The sequence below is a fragment of the Salvelinus alpinus genome, chromosome 11, assembly GCF_045679555.1.
Source record: "Salvelinus alpinus chromosome 11, SLU_Salpinus.1, whole genome shotgun sequence".
In the NCBI taxonomy this organism is placed as follows: domain Eukaryota; kingdom Metazoa; phylum Chordata; class Actinopteri; order Salmoniformes; family Salmonidae; genus Salvelinus; species Salvelinus alpinus.
In genome coordinates this window covers 21,814,711-21,839,325 of record NC_092096.1, presented here as the reverse complement: position 1 = coordinate 21,839,325, position 24,615 = coordinate 21,814,711, and the positions used below count along the sequence as shown (strand labels likewise).

The 24,615-nt window shown below is 45.7% G+C and overlaps 1 protein-coding gene across 11 annotated transcripts in view; it reads right to left on the bottom strand.

The window, feature by feature from the left end:
* Positions 1 to 24,615, bottom strand: part of osbpl8 (oxysterol binding protein-like 8) — a 152,150-nt gene that overhangs the window by 81,773 nt on the left and 45,762 nt on the right. For 2 of the 11 annotated variants that reach the window (XM_071332073.1, XM_071332072.1), the window contains exon 1: positions 16,768 to 16,898. The exons of 7 other annotated variants lie outside the window; for them this stretch is intronic. The gene's annotated coding sequence lies outside the window, so the exon portion shown is untranslated. Of the gene's footprint in view, positions 1 to 16,767; positions 16,904 to 24,615 lie in introns of those variants that run through there. 2 more of the 11 variants (XM_071332068.1, XM_071332071.1) reach the window with 2 other exon arrangements.

Sequence of the window (24,615 nt, the reverse complement as noted above, 5' to 3'; positions counted from 1 at the left end):
TAGTTTTGCAGACGAGGTTGAGTGAGTGAGTTGGGGGGTGTACAGTATGTGTGTATGTGTGTGTGTAACGTGCTATAGTGTCGTCAGTGGCCTCTGTCTTACAGTATGTTTGAAACAGAGTAGGGTGAAGTTGCCCCTAGATGCTGATCTTGGGTCAGTTTGGTATTTCCCTAACTATTGGTTAAAGCTGAGATCCACATCAGGTGAGACAGCGGCACCGGTGGCTCCAGTGGAATCGGGGCAGAGGAGTATCCTGCATTGTGGTGTTCTATCGTGAGCGTGCATGGGACCATTGTAACTAGAGCTGTCCATCTGGTGAGTTACAATGGGACCACTGTAACTAGAGCTGTCCAGCTGGTGATTTACAATGGGACCACTGTAACTAGAGCTGTCCATCTGGTGAGTTACAATGGGACCACTGTAACTAGAGCTGTCCATCTGGTGAGTTACAATGGGACCACTGTAACTAGAGCTGTCCATCTGGTGAGTTACAATGGGACCACTGTAACTAGAGCTGTCCATCTGGTGAGTTACAATGGGACCACTGTAACTAGAGCTGTCCATCTGGTGAGTTACAATGGGATCACTGTAACTAGAGCTGTCCAGCTGGTGAATTACAATGGGACCACTGTAACTAGAGCTGTCCATCTGGTGAGTTACAATGGGACCACTGTAACTAGAGCTGTCCATCTGGTGAATTACAATGGGACCACTGTAACTAGAGCTGTCCAGCTGGTGAGTTACAATGGGACCACTGTAACTAGAACTGTCCATCTGGTGAGTTACAATGGGACCACTGTAACTAGAGCTGTCCAGCTGGTGAGTTACAATGGGACCACTGTAACTAGAGCTGTCCATCTGATGAGTTACAATGGGACCACTGTAACTAGAGCTGTCCAGTTGGTGAGTTACAATGGGACAACTGTAACTAGAGCTGTCCAGCTGGTGAGTTACAATGGGACCACTGTAACTAGAGCTCTATATAAATAACTCTGTGGGCTCTATATACATAACACTGTGGGCTCTATATAAATAACACTGTGGGCTCTATATAAATAACACTGTGGGCTCTATAAAAATAAGCTCATGGTGTTGCCAATGTATTCAGATCCCATATGTACAATACAACAGGCCTGACACTGTCAATGCACTACAGTATATGAGTACTCCACAATAGACCCATTACATCTGTCTAGAATCACACCCCATCTCATTCTGAAGTGAAAGCTTGTTCCTGCCTGATATGATGTGAGAGAGAAAACATGAAAGCCATATTTTCCCAGTGCCATTTTCTTTGTCTGTTTTTTGAGCTTTCATCTGAAGAGGGAGAGGGAGGGGGGGTTCAGTGACCGCCAGGGGAGAAAAGAAATGTTATAAATAGCACTGAGTCCAAAATGGCACTCTATTTTATATATAGTGCACTACTTTTGACCAGGATCCATATGGAAGTGCACTATAAGTAGTGCACTATAAAGGGAGTAGGGTGCCTTTTAGAGAAAGTGGGTTAGGACGCAGAACCAAGATTTCCCCTGCAGAGACAAGCAGAATAACAACATTCTGTGCCGACACTGACAGATGCCAAATTAAATACTGAATAAAGTCAGGTGTTAACCCCATCAGTCCAGAGATGCCAAATTAAATATTAAATAAAGTCAGGTGTTAACCATATCAGTCCAGATGCCAAATTAAATACTGAATAAAGTCAGGTGTTAACCCCATCAGTCCAGAGATGCCAAATTAAATATTAAATAAAAAGTCAGGTGTTAACCCCATCAGTCCAGAGATGCCAAATTAAATAAAGTCAGGTGTTAACCCCATCAGTCCAGAGATGCCAAATTAAATATTAAATAAAGTCAGGTGTTAACCCCATCAGTCCAGAGATGCCAAATTAAATATTTAATAAAGTCAGTTGTTAACCCTATCAGTCCAGATGCCAAATTAAATATTAAATAAAGTCAGGTGTTAACCCCATCAGTCCAGAGATGCCAAATTAAATAAAGTCAGGTGTTATCCCCATCAGTCCAGAGATGCCAAATTAAATATTTAATAAAGTCAGTTGTTAACCCCATCAGTCCAGAGATACCAAATTAAATATTAAATAAAGTCAGGTGTTAACCCCATCAGTCCAGAGATGCCAAATTAAATATTAAATAAAGTCAGGTGTTAACCCCATCAGTCCAGAGATGCCAAATTAAATATTAAATAAAGTCAGGTGTTAACCCCATCAGTCCAGAGATGCCAAATTAAATATTAAATAAAGTTAGGTGTTAACCCCATCAGTCCAGAGATGCCAAATTAAATATTAAATAAAGTCAGGTGTTAACCCCATCAGTCCAGATGCCAAATTAAATAAAGTCAGGTGTTAACCCCATCAGTCCAGATGGGTTAACAACTGACTTTATTAAATATTTAATTTTGCATCTCTGGACTGATGGGGTTAACAACTGACTTTTTTAAATATTTAATTTGGCATCTCTGGACTGATGGGGTTAACCCTATCTGAGACCCCAGAAAACAAATCTGCTTTTCATTCATCTGCATGTCCAGCCCTTATATAGTAAAAAAATATATAAACGCAACATGCAACAATTTCAAAGATTTTACTGAGTTACAATTCATATAAGAAAATCAGTCAATTGAAATAAATTCATTAGGTCCTAATCTATGGATTTCACATGACTGGGAAGGGGCGTAGCCATGGGTGGGCCTGGGAGAGCATAGGCCCACCCATTGGGGAGCCAGGCCCACCCACTGGGGAGCCAGGACCAGCAAATCAGAGTGTGATTTCCCCACACAAATACTCCTGTTACACGTGATCTGCAGTTGAGGCCGGTTGGAAGTACTGCCAAATTCTCTAAAACGGCATTGGAGGCAGCTCATGGTAGATACATTAACATTAAATTCTCTGGCAACAGCTCTGGTGGACATTCCTGCAGCCAGCATTCCAATTGCATGCTCCCTCAAAACTTGAGACATCTGTGGCATTGTGTTGTGTGACAAAACTTCACATTTTAAAGTGGCCTTTAATTGTCCCCAGCACAAGGTGCACCTGTGTAATGAGCATGCTGTTTAATCAGCTTCTTGATATGCCACACCTGTCAGGTGGATGGATTATCTTGGCAAAGGAGAAATGCTCACTAACATGGATGTAAACAAATTTGTGCACAACATTTGAGAGAAATACGCTTTTCTGGGATTTTCTTTTCTCCAGCTCATGAAACATGGTACCAACACTTTACATGTTGCATTTATATTTTTATTCAGTTTATTTGGCATCAAAATGAAGTGTTTAACTACAACAACATCTCAGGAGAACCAGGGCTACATGTAAAACACAAAACAATTTGGCAAACAGTTCCATTCATGAGTTTATATTGACCAAGAAACAATTTTAAAAACAAGGTCTGCCAAAGCAAAAAACAGACGAAATATGAATTTATATGAATGCTGTAAGTACAGAAATTGTTTGCTCAGTGGGAAATTAATATCCAACTAGCCAGTGACAACTGTGTGGAGTTTGGAGTTTGTGACAGCAACTATGTGAGCTTATTACAGTATTATAGACAGTATGTCCTGGGATTTCCTATGATCTTCTATGTAGAAGAACCCATTACCTTCTAATCACTCGTGTAGCTTGTGAGCATCATAGAACATGTTACATCTGCGTGTTCGTGAGATTCGTTTTCATAGATAGCTTTTAATAGTTTGTAGCTCAAACCATTCAGACTCCATAGATGGTTCTGTAAAAAGATCTTGTCTCACAAACACCGCTCTAGCTCAGCCCCCGTTAATCAGACTCATTAACGGTTGGTACCAATGGATGCAGAAGAAAGTTACTAATCCAATGGCACCCAGAAGTCTGTAGCTTTAAAAGGGGTTAGAAGTCCAAATGGCGCCGGCGTCGCGGTGGGACTCATTGGGTTAACCTTTTTGTTAGGATTTATCATCTACTGAAATGCAGCAAATAAGAGAGAGTGATATTGAAGAATTACTGAGCAGAGTTTCCCCTCGGTACAGATCTAGGATCAGCTTCCCCTCCCCCAATTCCCATAAGTGGAAATTAAAAACTGACCCAAGATCAGTGTCTAGGCCTGGGGACAACATTACCTTACTCATGAAAACAGTATCATCTCTACCTGTGGTGTTGCTTCAGGAGACTATTTAGACACATTCCTGTAGCTTCTAGCCTGTTTTATCTTCCATCACAGCATTTTCTTTACACTTTACATTTCATCCCGATGTGTAGCCTAGCATTTTCCCAAGCACAGGGAGAGAGTGAATATCTCAGGGCTTAGGCTTGAACGGTTTTCCTCCATCCTGCCCCAGAACAAATGAACAGGCACTTGTGTGAGACAGAACGCCATGGCATATTACATCATGTTTAAACATGACTCGGAGCACATCTCTGACCCATTTCCCTTGGTTCACTATGATCACCCACTGAGGCATCTTTCCACTGTATCTTAAGGATTCACATCTTTTCTGACAGCCAAGTCTAGTGATTTTACAACAACACAGAGATGATCCACAGACAGTGTGAGAGGTAGTCTTTAATGTCACGCTGTAAGATGTTCATACCGTCAAGGACAGGGCCGACAACAAAAAGGTAAACAAAAGAACGATGTAAACAATCGAGTGATGTAAACAATAGAGCGAGGTAAACAATAGAGCGAGGTAAACAATAGAGCGAGGTAAACAGAGCGAGGTAAACAGAGCGAGGTAAACAGAGCGAGGTAAACAGAGCGAGGTAAACAGAGCGAGGTAAACAGAGCGAGGTAAACAGAGCGAGGTAAACAGAGCGAGGTAAACATGGAGCGAGGTAAACATGGAGCGAGGTAAACATGGAGCGAGGTAAACAATAGAGCAATGTAAACATGGAGCGAGGTAAACAATAGAGCGAGGTAAACAATAGAGCGAGGTAAACATGGAGCGAGGTAAACATGGAGCGAGGTAAACAATAGAGCGAGGTAAACAATAGAGCGAGGTAAACAATAGAGCGAGGTAAACAATAGAGCGAGGTAAACAATAGAGCGAGGTAAACAATAGAGCGAGGTAAACAATAGAGCGAGGTAAACAATAGAGCGAGGTAAACAATAGAGCGAGGTAAACATGGAGCGAGGTAAACAATAGAGCGAGGTAAACATGGAGCGAGGTAAACAATAGAGCGAGGTAAACAATAGAGCGAGGTAAACAATAGAGCGAGGTAAACATGGAGCGAGGTAAACAATAGAGCGAGGTAAACATGGAGCGAGGTAAACAATAGAGCGAGGTAAACATGGAGCGAGGTAAACAATAGAGCGAGGTAAACATGGAGCGAGGTAAACAATAGAGCGAGGTAAACAATAGAGCGAGGTAAACATGGAGCGAGGTAAACAATAGAGCGAGGTAAACATGGAGCGAGGTAAACAATAGAGCGAGGTAAACATGGAGCGAGGTAAACAATAGAGCGAGGTAAACAATAGAGCGAGGTAAACAATAGAGCGAGGTAAACATGGAGCGAGGTAAACAATAGAGCGATGTAAACATGGAGCGAGGTAAACAATAGAGCGAGGTAAACATGGAGCGAGGTAAACATGGAGCGAGGTAAACAATAGAGCGAGGTAAACATGGAGCGAGGTAAACAATAGAGCGGGGTAAACAATAGAGCAATGTAAACATGGAGCGAGGTAAACAATAGAGCAATGTAAACATGGAGCGAGGTAAACAATAGAGCGAGGTAAACAATATAGCGAGGTAAACAATAGAGCAAGGTAAACATGGAGCGAGGTAAACATGGAGCGAGGTAAACATGGAGCGAGGTAAACATGGAGCGAGGTAAACATGGAGCGAGGTAAACAATAGAGCGAGGTAAACAATAGAGCGATGTAAACAATAGAGCGATGTAAACAATAGAGCGATGTAAACAATAGAGCGATGCAAACAATAGAGCGATGTAAACAATAGAGCGATGTAAACAATAGAGCGATGTAAACAATAGAGCGATGTAAACAATAGAGCGATGTAAACAATGATGATGTCAACAATGGTGATGTCAACAATGGTGATGTAAACTTGGAGTGATGTGGCCTATTGCACTATTTATATGAATGTTATTGTCCATCATTCAGTCTTTATGTATTGTGTCTTTAGTTTTTTTTCTTTATCATCCCATCAGGGGGTCAATGTTGATCTAATCTAAGGATTGATACGTCCCACCCGATTTCCTTCCTTTATAGTGCACTTTGTAGGGAATAGTGTGGCATTTGGGACAAAGCCATTGTATAAATCGTCTTAGACTACCCACGGCGGACCGTCCAATGACACACCCCTCACTCTCATCAGCAGTGGCCCAGGATGCACCCTATCTCCTATATAGTGCACTATTTATATATGGGCCTGGTCAGAAGTAGTCCAAACACTGGGAATAGGATGAAAAAGGGAGAAGGAAAGCGAGAGAAAGAGAAACGGAAGGAATATTTCTAGTTCTTCTCTGTAGGAAGAGAGATCAAATGAAGCTTTAGAGGTGCAGGGTAGGTCAAATGATGCGCTAGATTCGCTAGCAACACAGAATGCTACAACCAGCAGACTGCAGAGTCATCAGCAGCTGTTTGCTACGGCAGAGCCCAGTGAGAGTGATAGGGCATGGCTACTCTTCCTCCCAGGGGCTGTGTACAAGTTAACGGTGTGTGTGAGTCCCTCCAGGGAAGAAAGTGGTGTGTGTGTGTGTGTGTGTGTGTGTGTGTGGGGGGGGGAGCAAGGCCAGAGGAGCATCCATCTTACTCAGCCAGCGTTGTGTGGCGTTTCTTCATATCTGCCAATGGTTTGTTGTGTGGTTGATGTATTGTAACGTAGATAACTTGGGCCATAACATATTTGGGGCTCGTCCAGGATCAAGGAAACTAAACACAAGTCATTTGTCAGATGTTTATCAGGCACCATTACTGTGCATGCTCCGGGTTTAAGTTTCTCTTAGGTACAAATCTAGGATCAGTGTCCCCTCCCCCAATTCGAACCTTAATGCCATAAGTGGGGGGAAATGCAAAACTGACCCAAGATCAGCGTCTTCACTCAACAGGTAGCGTGCACCCTATCCAGAGCAGGGATACCTAACAAGGCTGTATGGCTCAGGATGAAACACAGAAAGGCTTGGTTCACTTCCTGTCTCTCTCATTCCAACATGTCCCTAAACACCTCTAAAATCACAAAAGAAGAGGTTCTAATAAAAATGGTCATGTGCTTTAGTTTCTGAGTGGCTGGAAACACCAGAGGCCCTGGCTTTTCTCATGCCTCTGAACGGAGGACTCAGTCATCACATGCCTGCAGCCAGGCCAGCCAGATAGTGTTCCCCTCTGGGTTGGTGTCATTAATGTGTAATGAACTTCCTGTAAACATTCCTGGACAAGGAGGCAGTAAGGCCAGCAGCACAACTTGTACTTGTTGTTAGTGTACTGCTTTCAGAGGCTGGTGAGGGGAGGACAGCTCGTAATAATGTCTGGAATGGAGGGATCGCAACATTATCAAACACATGGAAACCATCTGAAGGACTCGTCCTGATGTGGCTTGTAGAAAGACATTTCTGAAAGTGTTTTTCATTTGGTTAATCAGTAGCGGTGCTGCTCGCCAAAGTCAAAATAGCTTGTTATTGTCGCGGTTAATGTCCTTGTTGTTTGATAGCATGCTATATTTTCTGGGAGATTGTAGGAGTCATGTGAGAGAGAGTGAGAGAGAGGTCTCTTAGGGACTGGAGAGTGCCCGCGGGTGAGAGTGTTAGATTGATGTACATTCCCGTGACCCTGCTGGTCAGGTTTCCACCGCCCGCTCCGATTGAATGTTCTGAACTTCACGTTGGTTGGGGGACTATCGACCCTATCTATCCCAGGATCCTTTGCTCAGAGTCCTGACCACTTTCCACTGCTTCCTGTGGTGCTTCCTCTGTCTCTCCATGCCCACTTGGGCGCGACGGAACGCTGGCACAGAGCCTGAAAACACACCCCATCAGAGTAACAAACCTCCTTCCCCAATGGCATCTTATTATATTCCCCTTTAGTTAACACTGTCAACGTTTCTGTAACGGATTTCCTCTTCGTCTGAGGAGGAGTAGCAAGGATCGGACCAATGTGCAGCGTGGTAAGTGTCCATAATGAGATATTTAATAAATCAACAGAACACTGAACAAAATAACAAAAGTACAAACAAACAACCGAAACAGTCCCGTATGGTGCAAACACTAACACAGGAAACAGGAAACAATCACCCACCTCTGATTTAGAAACATACTAGGCCAAACACATAGAAATATACCATACAGAACAAAACATAGAAAAACAACATAGAATGCCCTGACCAAACTAAAATAAAGACATAAAAAGGAACTAAGGTCAGAACGTGACAGTTTCTATACTGTGGGAAATGTGATCAACGCAATTAGTCACTTTCAATGTAATATACCGAAAACAAAAAAAACGATGCAAGACTAAGCATGCAAAATGAACTGTGCAAGAGATTTAGTTGTAGGGAGAGCGCATTGTAGTAGGATTCTATTGCAGTATGGCTCAGGCACTTACTCTACACAGACCTGTGCCAATAATAACCAATCAGAGCTGCAGTAGGCCTATATGCAAATAGCCATATATGGATCTGTGCCACTCAGTTTGAACTGGACTGTTTTTTATGTGTTAAAAGGGGAAGTGTTTTGAGATGGTCTTGAATAAGCTAAGTAGCCAATAGGCAAAAGGTAGTATAATTTGTAATAATGGTATGGGAATATAAATATATTTTAATTTGTAAAGTGGTTTCTTGCATCAAACACAACATTTTCAGTCACCTCCTTGTCTGAAGGACAAGTGGATGAACAAGTTAATGTCAAGCCCTAGATGTTTTATTCAAAAGTCTCATGGAATGTAGGGCTACATTGAACACCACATATTGGCTGCTACTTTAGGCTGAACGATAGAACATCTAATTCCATATAAACATTTAATGGGATGCATATTTCTCCATTGTTTTTGATGGTAGGTCACTCTGGTAGGTCTACATTATAATCAAATAGCCACAGTAGCCTACTTGGCCACTGTTAGAACTGTAACTTAAAGCAGGAACAGCCTCAGTGTTCACAGTAAAACTGTAACTTAAAGAAGGAACAGCCTCAGTGTTCACAGTAAAACTGTAACTTAAAGAAGGAACAGCCTCAGTGTTCACAGTAAAACTGTAACTTAAAGCAGGAACAGCCTCAGTGTTCACAGTAAAACTGTAACTTAAAGCAGGAACAGCCTCAGTGTTCACAGTAAACGTGCGCCGGAAGTTGCATAGAATTTTCACAACGTTCAAGTTTGCGCTCAGTAGACAGGAGGCACCTGATCCTGGATCAGCTCTTCTACTGTAAGAAGCTTGATACATACGGCTCCTGAACACCTCCCAGGAGCATTCTGTACCCTGTGTATGTGGTCTAACAGGACATTTAGAGCTGTGGTAACGACCTCAGAATGCCAAACAAAGCAGACAGACTGTGCCTGTGGTCGCTAGTTAAACGCTTGTCAAAACCCCTCCCTCAGCAGGTTCATGTGCTTTCCAGACTGCCGCGGTCAGCCTCGTGAAAAAACACTCAAGAAGCTTCTCCGTCAAACATTAGACAAATGGATCCACACGGGTCAGCGATCCACACGACTGCAAAGTCAACACTCTGGCGCCGCAGTAAGGCAGGAGAGGCATTGGAGCCTGGTCAGCACCACCAGACTAACCATTTACATCAAGCCTGGTCAGCACCACCAGACTAACCATTTACATCAAGCCTGGTCAGCACCACCATACTAACCATTTACATCAAGCCTGGTCAGCACCACCAGACTAACCATTTACATCAAGCCTGGTCAGCACCACCAGACTAACCATTTACATCAAGCCTGGTCAGCACCACCAGACTAACCATTTACATCAAGCCTGGTCAGCACCACCAGACTAACCATTTACATCAACCCTGGTCAACACCACCAGACTAACCATTTACATCAAGCCTGGTCAGCACCACCAGACTAACCATTTACATCAAGCCTGGTCAGCACCACCAGACTAACCATTTACATCAACCCTGGTCAACACCACCAGACTAACCATTTACATCAAGCCTGGTCAACACCACCAGACTAACCATTTACATCAAGCCTGGTCAACACCACCAGACTAACCATTTACATCAAGCCTGGTCAGCACCTCCAGACTAACCATTTACATCAAGCCTGGTCAGCACCACCAGACTAACCATTTACATCAAGCCTGGTCAGCACCACCAGACTAACCATTTACATCAAGCCTGGTCAGCACCACCAGACTAACCATTTACATCAAGCCTGGTCAGCACCACCAGACTAACCATTTACATCAAGCCTGGTCAGCACCACCAGACTAACCATTTACATCAAGCCTGGTCAGCACCACCAGACTAACCATTTACATCAAGCCTGGTCAGCACCACCAGACTAACCATTTACATCAAGCCTGGTCAGCACCACCAGACTAACCATTTACATCAAGCCTGGTCAGCACCACCAGTGACCAGACTAAACATTTAAGTCAGCAGGTACAAAAGGGCAGGGATTGTTTTCAGCCTAGAAGGCGAGGGAACATCTAAAAGGCTAAGCTGACCTCTAAAGTTAGAGGTCAATATAGTCAAGGCTAACGCTAAACCCAGATAATAGTGATTTAGAAAGGTTTGGAGATACTGAAGTGCATCCACTATCCAATGATCTCTCTACCCTTGTGCACACACACCTATCTTTCTCTGCAGAGCTTTAGAGTGAGAAACCAGTGGAAGAGCAAGCATTAATGTAAGGGACGTTTTCTCTTCATGGGAAACTACAGATATCCTGTTGGTGGAGGAGGGCTGGAGCCTGGGGAGAGGAGGGCTGGAGCCTGGGGAGAGGAGGGCTGGAGCCTGGGGAGAGGAGGGCTGGAGCCTGGGGAGAGGAGGGCTGGAGCCTGGGGAGAGGAGGGCTGGAGCCTGGGGAGAGGAGGGCTGGAGCCTGGGGAGAGGAGGGCTGGAGCCTGGGGAGAGGAGGGCTGGAGCCTGGGGAGAGGAGGGCTGGAGCCTGGGGAGAGGAGGGCTGGAGCCTGGGGAGAGGAGGGCTGGAGCCTGGGGAGAGGAGGGCTGGAGCCTGGGGAGAGGAGCGCTGGAGCCTGGGGAGAGGAGGGCTGGAGCCTGGGGAGAGGAGGGCTGGAGCCTGGGGAGAGGAGGCTTGTGGGTCTGACTCAGGCTGGCTTGGCCACTGAGCAGGGGGGAAGGGCTGCTCTCCTGATTTACAGCCGGTGTAGAAAAGCACCGACAGCCCCCATAAATAAAAGCACTCAACACGCGTGACAGGGAGGCCCTCAGAGTCACCGACACCCAGCACGCCAGCCAAGATACTGTCCACAGCCACCACCAGAGCCAAGCACCAGTCAACAAACACAAATGACAAAACACAACAACGCACAAAGTAAAATAAATCTCTGTTTGACTTTGACTGGACATGGCGGTACTGTATCATTATATCAAATCACATTTCAATGTCTCACACAATGGTGAGGGAAAAAAAAGTTAAATAAAAGTTGACTTGAAATGTCTCGACAAGCGCTGACTCATTGAACTCCTGTTGAATTTGAATAATCTCTCAGTGAGAAAGTCCAGAAGTGGGAGCTCACCGTAAAACCTTCAGAAGAGCTTCCTGACTGTGGGGGCAGGCCTAGACAGGAAGTCCAGGCAGGGCCATGAAGAGAGAGATACGTGTTGGCACTGAGCTGATGGGACTAGTACTTCATATCTAATCGCACCCTATTCCTCACGTAGTGCACTACTTATGGCCAGGGGCCATGGGGCTCTAGGGAACAGGGTGCCATTTCAGATGCATCCTGGGACGGCTCATGGCCATAAGAGAGAACTGATGGTGTGTGGTGAGGTGTCAGCAACAATCTCACTCCACACGTCTGATAACCCAGAGGAGAGCGATCACACAGGGGACAAGCCGTGGAGGGCGAGCAGAGAGCTCCACACCGTCTACTCTGAGGAGGGAGACAGAGATGAACTGGATATTAAGGCCTATAGCCAACAGGGAGGGAGACAAAGATGAACTGGATATTAAGGCCTATAGCCAACAGGGAGGGAGGCTGTTGGGGACGTCGTGCCTGAAACCGCCTTGCGGAGGAGGTGATGCATCATCGACCTGCTTCCCAGGGTGACAGATTTAGTTCATGGTGCCTCAGCCGAGAGGTGTTATCCGTGTTTCACGGGCTGTGGGTGTCAATCACTAAATGGCCAATGCTACCAAGGACAGGAGTTATGAGTTACTGTTAGGGACTGTACTTACTAGCATGGCCAAATAGTGAGGACACTTATCTGGGATGTATTCCTAGCTTGGAACAGTGTTTATCAGATTGCAGACAGAGGGATGTTATCATTGACCTCAGAGCAACTGGGACAAGGCGGTGGAGGAAGGGAAGTCAGCCCAACATGGTGGAGCAGGAAACCCACAAACAGACACAGTAGCTCCAGGAAAACCAGGCTAATCTAGTACACGCCAGCTAACAAACCACAAACGTCTCTCTTCTTATATCTGAAATGAACCTAAAGATGTCAGGCCTCTTGTCCAGGGTTGTGTTTATTAGGGCAGGCAGCGGAAAATGCTTGAAAACAGTTTGCAACAGGAAAGGAAAAGGAACATTTCTTATTGGAGAAGTTCAGGTAGTCCCTCCCTGTTTCAGTATGTTTTCTTCCGTATGGTGTATGATGAACACGAGTCACGACCCAGGCTCTGGGGGAGGTGGAAGGGGAGACCAAGAGGACAATGTATAGAATATCCCTCCCTGTGCAACAGGGGTCAGTTCCTCCTCCGGTGTTCCATCTTTTATGAGGGACGAGCGGAGGGTGGTGTCTTCAGATCAACACCCGCCGCCATAAGGTGCCTGGTGAGGCTCTGAGGTGAAGTTCCCCCTAGGTACAGATCTTGGATCAGCTTCCACCTCCTCAATCCTAACATTAACTAAGAGTGTGGGAAATGGAAAACTAACCCAAGATCAGCATCTAGGGGCAACTTCACCCTAATCCGCCACCTAGTGAGACAGCCTCGCCATTTCCTGGCCTATGGCAGGACCTCAAAGAGGGAGAACAACCTCTCAGGTGGACCGTCTCAGACCCAGAGTAGACTAGAGTTTCAGCTCTGCTGGGGGTCCGATGCTGGGGGTCCGGTGCTGGGGGTCCGATGCTGGGGGTCCGGTGCTGGGGGTCCGGAGGGAGAGGCTCAATGACAGGGGGTAGAGGGTGATGGGAGGGGCTGTAGCGATAAGAGAGATATGAGGGAGGAAGAACTGGAGAGTTTGAAGAGAGGATGAACAGCCATGGATGACAGAGGGAATGACAGGGGGATGACAGAGGGGATGTGAACAACAGAACAAGGCCTGGATTAAGGTGTCTACGACGTTGTGGACACTGACAGGTTATCACCTCTGGACTGTTGAGCTTCCTCTGCTCTTGCATTCAAGCTCATATCTAATACAAACTGAGATAATGGCTTGATATCTGTCAAAGGCTTCCTGATTCTATCCCCTTGGTTCTCGTTTCTTTCTGATGATTGGGTTGATTGTTAACTCTCACAACAAAAGGCCTGAAGTAACTGGAAACATCAGACAGGAAACCTCACACCAAAACCCCATCTCACCACCTGTTTCTGTCATGCACACAGTACGCCCTTTAGTTGAATGTAGAGGAGTGCTTATAGACGAAGCAGTTGTGGCTTTGCAGAGTCAACACAAGATAGGAATCAATATAAAGTCCTAAACTGCTATATAGACTTTCAGTTACAGTACGACCCATCCAGCTTCAGCAGAGTACACGTTTCCTCTTGACATTAGTTGGTTTTGTAGGACTTTAAAATGGTTTCATAACCCTATCTTGGGTCTGTGTTTACTACCGCAGTTATATGGTCACCATTACAACCCTACTGGTCAGCAAGAGCTCTGCCAGGTCACCGTTACAACCCTACTGGTCAGCAAGAGCTCTGCCAGGTCACCGTTACAACCCTACTGGTCAGCAAGAGCTCTGCCAGGTCACCGTTACAACCCTACTGGTCAGCAAGAGCTCTGTCAGGTCACCGTTACAACCCTACTGGTCAGCAAGAGCTCTGCCAGGTCACCGTTACAACCCTATTGGTCAGTAAAAGCGCTGCCAGTGCTGTCACCCAATCCAGAGACTCCCTACTCTCAGAGAAGAAGTCATTTGACCAATCACCTCACGCTCCCAATCAATGTACACAGTGCAACCGGCCTAATGCTAGCAATCTGATTACACACACTCAGACCCAGACTGTTCAATGGTAGCATCCTAAATGACACCGTATTCCCTACATAGTGCCTATAGATACCGGTCAAAAGAGGGGCACTATATTGGGAATAGGGTGACATTTTGGAGGTAACCAATGTCTCTGCTGAGCCACCGCCAAAATTCCCTCCCGGTTGGGTCTTGGCAGCAGCCATTGCTGGGATAGCACTAATGAACGGCATTGGTGAGTAACGGAGACCCCAAAACTACTTCCTCATGGTGATAAACTCCTTATAAAGTAACTGATTGACACAGAGTAAATAGTCTTCTAGATAGTTCTGGAAAGTATGTGGACACCCCTTCAAATTAGTGGATTCGGCTATTTCAGCCGAATTCAGCCATTGCTGATAGGTGTCTAAAATCGAGCACACAGCCATGCAATCTCCATAGACAAACATTGGCAGTAGAATGGCCCATACTGTTGTGGCTGCATTGTGTGATGTATTGTTGTCTCTACCCTCTTGCCCTTTGTGCCCAATAATGTCTGTACCATGTGTTGTGCTGCTACCATGTTGTTGTTATGTTGTGTTGCTACCATACTGTGTTGTCATGTGTTGCTGCCTTGCTATGTTGTTGTCTTAGGTCTCTCTTTATGTAGTGCTGTCTCTCTTGTTGTGATGTGTGTTTTGTCCTATATTTATATTGTATTTATTAATTTATTTTAATCCCAGAGGCCTTTTGCCTTTTGGTAGGGCATCATTGGTAGGCCGTCATTATAAAAACAAATTTGTTCTTAACTGACTTGCCTAGTTAAATTAAAAAAATAGAATACTGAAGAGCTCAGTGACTTTCAACGTGGCATCGCCATAGGATGCCATCTTTCCAACAAGTGAGTTCGTAAAATGTCTGCCCTGCTAGAGCTGCCCCAATAAACTGTAAATTCTGTTATTGTAAAGTGGAAACGTCTAGGAGCAACAACAGCTCAGCCTCGAAGTGGTAGGCCACACAAGCTCACAGAATGGGACCGCTGAGTGCTGAAACGCGGAGCGAGTAAAAATAGTCTGTCCTCGGTTGCAACACTCACTACCAAGTTCCAAACTGCCTCTGGAAGCAACGTCAGCAAAATAACTTTGTCGGGATCTTCATGAAATGGGTTCCATAGCAAAGCAGCTGAACACAAGCCTAAGATCACCATGTGCAATGTCAAATGTCGGCTGGAGTGGTGTAAAGCTCGCTGGAGCAGTGGAAACCCGTTCTCTGGAGTGATGAATCACGCTTCACCATCTGGCAGTCCGACGGACGAATCTGGGTTTGGCGGATGCCAGGAGAACGCTACCTGCCCAAATGCATAGTGCTAATTGTTAAGTTTGGTGGAGGAGGAATAATGGTCTGGGGCTGTTTCTCATGGTTCAGGCTAGGCCCCTTAGTACCAGTGAAGGGACATCTTAACACTACAGCATACAATGACATTCTAGACGATTCTGTGTGGCAACAGACAATGCCCCCGTACACAAAGCGAGGTCCATACAGAAATGGTTTGTCGAGATCGTGTGAATGAATTTGACTGGCATGCACAGAGCCCTGAACTCAACCCCATCGAACAACTTTGGGATGAATTGGACCGCCGACTGCGAACCAGACCTAATCGCTCAACATCAGCGCCAGAACTCACTAATGCTCTTGGCTGAACGGAAGCAAGTCCTTGCAGCAATATTCCAACATCTAGTGGAAAGGATTCCCAGAAGAGTGGAGGCTGTTGTAGCAGCAAAGGGGGGAACAACTCCATATTAACGCCCATGACTTTGGAATAAGATGTTCGACAAGCATGGGTCCACATACTTTGTACCTGGGAGTATCTCGTCTTATAGATAGTTCTGTAAGGTATAATACTCTCTCTGTTTCTACCTTGCTTCCATGACCCTCGCTAGTAAACAAGCCACAGGGAAGCTCAGTCTATGATTAATCCACAACTTCTTGGCAATCAGTTCTCAGCCCAGCCATCCCCATTCAGCATTTCCCCAACAGCATACAAAGGAAATGGACTGAACAGAGTGATGCTAACGTTGCTACAAGATAACACTGATAACATTGTTAGCGCATGGCTGTGCTATCCAGATGACAGGACAGTATCTCTGTTAGCTTCAGATGCTAGCAGGGTACACATACTAGCATGCCTAGGCTAGCTGAGCACTCTTCCAAGTTTGTGATCTGAAGGCAGTCAGTGTCCACACAGTCATCAACAAACAAGCAGATACAGTGGAACAACTCAACTCCCCATGTTCAGTAGCAAAATAATAATTGCATTACTAGTGGAACTACAATTCTCGGTATGTGGCATACAAACTGCAAACAAAGAAAGCAGAGGAACACACCCACTGACTTATCAATCCAAGACAACACAAAGCTTCCGCTAAGCTTCAACCTCCTCCACCCACCGTTCTGTCTTGTGTTTCTTTGACAGAAAGGCCGTGTTAGTTTTGCTCTGAGAGAGGAGAGGAAATGCATACCTTGTGACGGCTGCCTGGCGGTGACGTGGCTGCTGCTGCTGCGTGACAGGACTAGCCCTGGTACGACCAACAACTGAGCTCTCTCACACACACACTGGAGAGGAGGAGGGAGAGGGAACGAGAGACAGCGTGCTGGAGAGCACGAGTCCCTCCCTCTCCCTCTCTCACTCCCCTGCTACCCTGGTGAGCATTTGCTCTCTCTTGCACACACACAACCCCTCCCCCTCTCCCCCTTGTATATTCTCTCCTTTTATCTTCCTGTGTATGCTAGCTCTCTCTTTCTCAATAGCTCCTTTGGTTTTCCCGCAGTAACTGTGATTCTCTCTAATGTATCCCTTTTGTCAGTTGTTTTGCTGGCACGCATGCACACACACAAAATCAAAACAACACTGTCTCAGACACCATGTGTCTCTGTTCATTCCAAGCCTTTCTGCACCAATAACTGCCAGCAGGCCACCTGATTTCCCCAGCCATCAAATAGCCAAAGCGACACCCCTGCGAGCGACCAATGGAGACACAACAACCGACTCAGACCATCACCATGTTATTCCGGCCCGACTAGGTGTTCAGCCTCGCTTCAGCCTCATTAATGCTTCCGTTTTCTCGGTTGCTCTTTTCCATTAACCTACTTAGCTAGGACCTTTCCCCTCTAGTCCCCATTTAGTCTGACAGCTTGAGTCAAAGACCCAGCAGAGAAAACAAGTTAAGATGGGACGATGTCTTAAGTGGTTTCACAAAGACAGTGTGGCTCTCCTCTCCTCCTGATACATTTTCATTTGCCAGCAATGAAGTGATCAATGGGGCAACTAAAAAAGCCAAAAAATAAGTGAACTTGGAAGAGTGCCAACTGGGTTAAAGGAAAGGCCATTAATTTGGGCTGGTCTAGAGGAGCCTCTGGAGGAGCTGGTGCAGCAGGTAGAGGTACAGTGAAGAGATTCAACCATGGTGAATGCTGAACTTGGATGGTGAAGGCCCTGTTTTATTTTATTATTCTTTAAAGGGGGTCGGAATTTCAAGGAGAAAGGAGACAGATAGTTGGAGCATAGACAGAGGGCCTAACGTGGCCTGGTGTCAGGGGCTTAAGACCAGACTGAAAGCCCTGTTTTGAAGTCAAGGTTACATCGAAAGCCCTGTTTTGAAGTCAGGGTTACACCGAAGGCCCTGGTTTGAAGTCAGGGTTACACCGAAGGCCCTGTTTTGAAGTCAGGGTTACACTGAAGGCCCTGGTTTGAAGTCAGGGTTACACCGAAGGCCCTGTTTTGAAGTCAGGGTTACACTGAAGGCCATGTTTTGAAGTCAGGGTTACACTGAAGGCCCTGGTTTGAAGGCCATGTTTTGAAGTCAGGGTTACACCAAAGGCCCTGTTTTGAAGTCAGGGTTACACCGAAGGCCCTGTTTTGAAGTCAGGGTTACACTGAAGGCCATGTTTTGAAGTCAGGGTTACACTGAAGGCCCTGGTTTGAAGGCCATGTTTTGAAGTCAGGGTTACACCAAAGGCCCTGTTTTGAAGTCAGGGTTACACCGAAGGCCCTGTTTTGAAGTCAGGGTTACACCGAAGGCCCTGTTTTGAAGTCAGGGTTACACTGAAGGCCATGTTTTGAAGTCAGGGTTACACTGAAGGCCCTGGTTTGAAGTCAGGGTTACACCGAAGGCCCTGGTTTGAAGTCAGGGTTACACCGAAGGCCCTGTTTTAAAGTCAAGGTTACACTGAAGGCCCTGTTTTGAAGTCAGGGTTACACCGAAGGCCCTGTTTTGAAGTCAGGGTTACACCGAAGGCCCTGTTTTGAAGTCAGGGTTACACTGAAGGCCATGTTTTGAAGTCAGGGTTACACTGAAGGCCCTGGTTTGAAGTCAGGGTTACACCGAAGGCCCTGGTTTGAAGTCAGGGTTACACCGAAGGCCCTGTTTTAAAGTCAAGGTTACACTGAAGGCCCTGTTTTGAAGTCAGGGTTACACTGAAGGCCCTGTTTTGAAGTCAGGGTTACACTGAAGGCCCTGTTTTGAAGTCAGGGTTACACTGAAGGCCCTGTTTTAAAGTCAGGGTTACACTGAAGGCCCTGTTTTGAAGTCAGGGTTAAACTCCAATGGTACAGAATGAGGCATCTTATTTTTTCAGGGGGCGTCATACGACAAAAACCATCTACATTCCACATAATCTAATTGTGATCACATGGGGAGAAAACTGAGCTATTATTAGACACATTTTGTTTTCCGACTTTTCTACGTAGGGCCAGGCTGAACACTAGCTGGCATGATGACACAGGCTGCATCCCATAGGGCCCTGGTCAAAAGTAGTGCTGTTGCGCAGCAACTCACTGCCTTTCTGAAGACAAATAATGTATACGAAATGCTTCAGTCTGGTTTTAGACCCCATCATAGCACTGAGACTGCACTTGTGAAGGTGGTAAATGACCTTTTAATGGCGTCAGACCGAGGCTCTGCATCTGTCCTCGTGCTACTAGACCTTAGTGCTGCCTTTGACACCATCGATCACCACATTCTTTTGGAGAGACTGGAAACCCAAATTGGTCTACACGGACAAGTTCTGGCCTGGTTTAGATCTTACCTGTCGGAAAGATATCAGTTTGTCTCTGTGAATGGTCTGTCCTCTGACAAATCAACTGTACATTTCGGTGTTCCTCAAGGTTCCGTTTTAGGACCACTATTGTTTTCACTATATATTTTACCTCTTGGGGATGTTATTCGAAAACATAATGTTAACTTTCACTGCTATGCGGATGACACACAGCTGTACATTTCAATGAAACATGGTGAAGCCCCAAAATTGCCCTCGCTAGAAGCCTGTGTTTCAGACATAAGGAAGTGGATGGCTGAAAACTTTCTACTTTTAAACTCGGACAAAACAGAGATGCTTGTTCTAGGTCCCAAGAAACAAAGAGATCTTCTGTTAAATCTGACAATTCATCTTGATGGTTGTAAAGTCGTCTCAAATAAAACTGTGAAGGACCTCGGCGTTACTCTTGACCCTGATCTCTCTTTTGACGAACATATCAAGACTGTTTCAAGGACAGCTTTTTTCCATCTACGTAACATTGCAAAAATCAGAAATTTTCTGTCCAAAAATGATGCAGAAAAATTAATCCATGCATTTGTTACTTCTAGGTTAGACTACTGCAATGCTCTACTTTCCGGCTACCCGGATAAAGCACTAAATAAACTTCAGTTAGTGCTAAATACGGCTGCTAGAATCCTGACTAGAACCAAGAAATTTGATCATATTACTCCAGTGCTAGCTTCCCTACACTGGCTTCCTGTTAAGGCAAGGGCTGATTTCAAGGTTTTACTGTTAACCTATAAAGCGTTACATGGGCTTGCTCCTACCTATCTTTCCGAGTTGGTCCTGCCGTATATACCAATACGTACGCTACGGTCACAAGACGCAGGCCTCCTAATTGTCCCTAGAATTTCTAAGCAAACAGCGGGAGGCAGGGCTTTCTCCTATAGATCTCCATTTTTATGGAACAGTCTGCCTACCCATGTGAGAGACGCAGACTCGGTCTCAACCTTTAAGTCTTTACTGAAAACTTATCTCTTCAGTAGGTCATATGATTGAGTGTAGCCTGGCCCAGGAGTGTGAAGGTGAACGGAAAGGCTCTGGAGCAACGAACCGCCCTTGCTGTCTCTGCCAGGCCGGTTCCCCTCTCTCCACTGGGATTCTCTGCCTCTAACCCTGTTACAGGGGCTGAGTCACTGGCTTGCTGGTGCTCTTTCATGCCGTCCCTAGGAGGGGTGCGTCACTTGAGTGGGTTGAGTTACTGACGTGATCTTCCTGTCTGGGTTGGCGCCCCCCCTTGGTTTGTGCTGTGGTGGAGACCTTTGTGGGCTATACTCGGCCTTGTCTCAGGATTGTAAGTTGGTGGTTGAGGATTTCCCTCTAGTGGTGCGGGGGCTGTGCTTTGGCAAAGTGGGTGGGGTTATATCCTTCCTATTTGGCCCTGTCCGGGGGTTTCTTCGGATGGGGCCACAGTGTCTCCTGACCGCTCCTGTCTCAGCCTCCAGTATTTATGCTGCAGTAGTTTGTGTCGGGGGGCTAGGGTCAGTTGGTTACCTGGAGTACTTCTCCTGTCTTATCCAGTGTCCTGTGTGAATTTAAGTATGCTCTCTCTAATTCTCTCGTTCTCTCTTTCTCTCTGAGAACCTGAGCCCTAGGACCATACGTCAGGACTACCGGGCATGATGACACCTTGCTGTCCCCAGTCCGCCTGGCCTTGCTGCTATTCCAGTTTCAACTGTTCTGCCTGTGGTTACGGAACCCCTACCTGTCCCAGACCTGCTGTTTTCAACTCTTAATGATCGGCTATGAAAAGCCAACTGAGATTTATTCCTGATTATTATTTGACCATGCTTGTCATTTATGAACATTTTGAAAATCTTGGCTCTCTCTAATTTTCTCCTTCTCTCTTTCTTTCTCTCGGAGGACCTGAGCCCTAGGACCATACGTCGGGACTACCGGCCGTGGTGACTCCTTGCTGTCCCCAGTCCGCCTGGCCTTGCTGCTATTCCAGTTTCAACTGTTCTGCCTGCGGTCATGGAACCCCTACCTGTCCCAGACCTGCTGTTTTCAACTCTTAATGATCGGCTATGAAAAGCCAACTGAGATTTATTCCTGATTATTATTTGACCATGCTTGTCATTTATGAACATTTTGAAAATCTTGGCTCTCTCTAATTTTCTCCTTCTCTCTTTCTTTCTCTCGGAGGACCTGAGCCCTAGGACCATGCGTCGGGACTGCCGCCCGTGGTGACTCCTTGCTGTCCCCAGTCCGCCTGGCCTTGCTGCTATTCCAGTTTCAGCTGTTCTGCCTGCGGTTATGGAACCGCCACCTGTCCCAGACCTGTTGTTTTTCAACTCTTGATGATCGGCTATGAAAAGCCAACTGAAAATTATTCATGATTATTATTTGACCATGCTTGTCACTTATGAACATTTTTGAACATCTTGGCATAGTTCTGTTATAATCTCCACCCGGCACAGCCAGAAGAGGACTGGCCACCCCTCATAGCCTGGTTCCTCTCTAGGTTTCTTCCTAGGTTTTGGCCTTTCTAGGGAGTTTTTCCTAGCCACCGTGCTTCTACACCTGCATTACTAGCTGTTTGGGGTTTTAGGCTGGGTGTCTGTACAGCACTTCGAGATATTAGCTGATGTACGAAGGGCTATATAAAATAAAATTGATTGATTGAAATTGATTGAATAGGGTGCCATTTGTGATACATCCATAGAAACAACAAGCCTGCATGACTTCCTGTATCTGGCGTGGGTTGTGCCTAGAGAGGAACAGAAGGTGTGAGAGAGAGAGGGGTCCGACAAGTGGTTGGGATGACAGCCACTTCAATAGATGTTTGCACTCCTTCAGTGGCTTATTGCTGACCTTCCACACCAGCTAAGTAATGCTAGGTGATATAGCTGTTTGCTTCCACAAGGTGTATTTCAGGAAAGGTAATTGCACCTTTGAGACCGGGCTGCAAGTATCGTCCAGGGACAAACATAGCAAAACATGGTTGTTTTGAGACCGGGCTGCAAGTATCGTCCAAGGACAAACATAGCAAAACATGGTTGTTTTGAGACCGGGCTGCAAGTATCGTCCAAGGACAAACATAGCAAAACATGGTTGTTTTGAGACCGGGCTGCAAGTATCGTCCAAGGACAAACATAGCAAAACATGGTTGTTTTGAGACCGGGCTGCAAGTATCGTCCAATGACAAACATAGCAAAACATGGTTGTTTTGAGACCGGGCTGCAAGTATCGTCCAATGACAAACATAGCAAAACATGGTTGTTTTGAGACCGGGCTGCAAGTATCGTCCAAGGACAAACATAGCAAAACATGGTTGTTTTGAGACCGGGCTGCAAGTATCGTCCAAGGACAAACATAGCAAAACATGGTTGTTTTGAGACCGGGCTGCAAGTATCGTCCAAGGACAAACATAGCAAAACATGGTTGTTTTGAGACCGGGCTGCAAGTATCGTCCAAGGACAAACATAGCAAAACATGGTTGTTTTGAGACCGGGCTGCAAGTATCGTCCAAGGACAAACATAGCAAAACATGGTTGTTTTGAGACCGGGCCGCAAGTATCGTCCAAGGACAAACATAGCAAAACATGGTTGTTTTGAGACCGGGCTGCAAGTATCGTCCAAGGACAAACATAGCAAAACATGGTTGTTTTGAGACCGGGCTGCAAGTATCGTCCAAGGACAAACATAGCAAAACATGGTTGTTTTGAGACCGGGCTGCAAGTATCGTCCAAGGACAAACATAGCAAAACATGGTTGTATTGAGACCGGGCTGCAAGTATCGTCCAAGGACAAACATAGCAAAACATGGTTGTTTTGAGACCGGGCTGCAAGTATCGTCCAAGAACAAACATAGCAAAACATGGTTGTTTTGAGAGCGCTTTAGAAACCCGCCATCCAATGACCATAACTGTCTCAACTTGAAGACCTCCCAGCATCCTTCAGTAGTCTAGTGGCTTCAGCTCAGTGGGCTAACACAATGTTGTGGTGCACAGGAGACCCAGGTTAGAACCCAGTCAGTCTCAAAAGTACCAGAGATGTCATTTTACATCAATAAGGCAAATTCTAGCATAATGACTGGTGCTAGACAGAAACATTTGCATAAATTCCAAAACATTTATTTGGTGGCAAAAACACTAGCGAGCTAAATTTCCACAACCAACCCCTAAAAATCTAGATCAGTGAGGTACACTGTTGAAGAAAAGAAACTGCATGCGATGCAATCTCATTCACCACCTGCACAAAGATACTTCCAGGGTTCCTGAGTGGTGCAGCGGTCGAAGCCACTGTGTCTCAGTGCTAGAGGCGTCACTACAGACCCTGGTTCAATTCCAGGCTGTATCACAACCGGCCGTGTTTGGGAGTCCCATAGGGCGGTGCACAATTGGTCCAGCTTCGTCTGGGTTAGGGTTTGGCCGGGGTAGGCCGTCATTGTAAATAAGAGTTTTTCTTAACTGACTTGCCTAGTTAAATAAAGGTAAAATAAAAAAATACTGGTACAGTATAAATCTAGCCTGTTGAGAAGGGTTGTGATTCCTGTGAAGAGGGACACAGGCAGAGGGGTTAGGCCTAAGCAGAAAGTAAGTGATTTGTACCACCACAAAACCTAGCCGGTTTCTCACACTCTGCTGAGGGAGGATCTGCCTCTACTAAACTCTAGACAAACAAACATTTCATATTCACCACAACGTGTGATCAGAGGCTCATTTACAGTATAATACTAACCACTTTAAATAGGTTAAAGAACAAATCTGTGCTGAGAACTCCGCTGAACCTGACTTCAAATGACCATGTATAAAGGGATAGTTCACCTCAAATAAAACATTCAAATACTGGAAAAACTGACTTGCTTTGGGTTTTGTGCCACAAATGCTAAAAAGTTAGCATTTGGAGACAATGGCCAGATAAACACTTTGTAAAATGGGTGAACTATCCTGTTAAGGAAGAAGTAGCATATACAACAAAGGAAATAATTTACAGCACTTGTAGTTTCCTAGGAACGTAACATTTTACCGGCCTGGTCTGAGCGCACAATCCCAGCTCCAGATTAATGCCAATGGAACGGTAGCACTGAGAACCGACAGATCATAAAACATTTGCTGAAATAAATGGTTGTTTGCACCGCCAGGCATCTTCTGAAGCTTCTTGCAACCCCTTCTCATCTATCACTGATTATCGATGCTCGCAGGTTCCTCGGCTGTCGCTCTGTGACATCTCTCTTTTGAAAGTCTCTGAGATGAGCCCAGATTCCATTAGTCTAGAGGACTCCACCTGCCCAACTGAGATGAGTCCAGATTCCATTAGTCTAGAGGACT